This window comes from Corvus brachyrhynchos, unplaced genomic scaffold (genome assembly GCF_000691975.1).
Source record: "Corvus brachyrhynchos isolate BGI_N302 unplaced genomic scaffold, ASM69197v1 scaffold70, whole genome shotgun sequence".
In the NCBI taxonomy this organism is placed as follows: Eukaryota; Metazoa; Chordata; class Aves; order Passeriformes; family Corvidae; genus Corvus; species Corvus brachyrhynchos.
In genome coordinates, this window is record NW_008236217.1 from 9,617,228 (window position 1) to 9,617,993 (window position 766).

General features: G+C 60.6%; 1 protein-coding gene across 1 annotated transcript in view; it reads right to left on the reverse strand.

The window, feature by feature from the left end:
- Window positions 1-525, reverse strand: part of CDC42EP3 (CDC42 effector protein 3) — a 27,943-nt gene extending 27,418 nt beyond the window's left edge. Inside the window, exon 1 of the mRNA XM_008643348.2 lies at window positions 304-525. The gene's annotated coding sequence lies outside the window, so the exon portion shown is untranslated. The remainder of the gene's footprint in view (window positions 1-303) is intronic.
- Between the last annotated feature and the right edge of the window lie 241 nt (window positions 526-766).

Here is a 766-nt window from a genome sequence, read left to right on the forward strand (position 1 = left end):
CGGGGAGGGCTGCAGGGAAATCCTGGCACCGCGGAGCGCCGCCGGGGAGGCGGGCAGGGAGGCCGGGAACAGCCACAATAACAATAAAGGGTTTTTCTCCCGCTTTTCTTTTTCTTTTTTTTTGACCTCACTGCGGGGGTGGGGGCCCTGCGGGCAGCGCCGGGAGGCCCTCCCCACACCCTGGCAGTGTCCTGGTGAAGCCTTCGGGTGGGCAACCCCCTTGCCCCCATGCCCCGAGCACGGTCAGCTCCAAAGCGTGCTTTAAAGCTGATGATTTTTCACCCAAACCCCCTTGCCCCTCACCTCCTCGGCGCCCCGATCGGTCAGGGTGAAGCTCAGTCCGCTCTCCTCGCGCCGCACTCATTCATCCTGCCTGTCCTCCATTATTTACGCGCTGTTAAGGAGCGCTCGGGCTTTCACGACTCGGCGGTCTGCGATTTGCAGGTAACCGGCAAATACTGCGAGAGCCGGCGGGGCCTAGGGGCGTCTCCCCCCGCCCAGTGGCGGGGCCGGAGCGGAGCTGCGGCGCGGAGGTGCTGCGCGGGGCGCGGACCATCCACCGTCGGCCAAGAGCCCTTTCATGACAGATTTAAGGGCACCTGCCCGTCTGTTTTATGCAAGTGAAACTGCCTTGCCCAGAACGGGAAAAGGCTCAAAATAGCTGTTGGCAGTCCAGCGGATTACTGACTAGGAAGCCCATAAATACTGCGCTGATGTTAAATTTTTAACAAGTTCCCTGGTTAATCCAGATAGAGACCCCGGTATT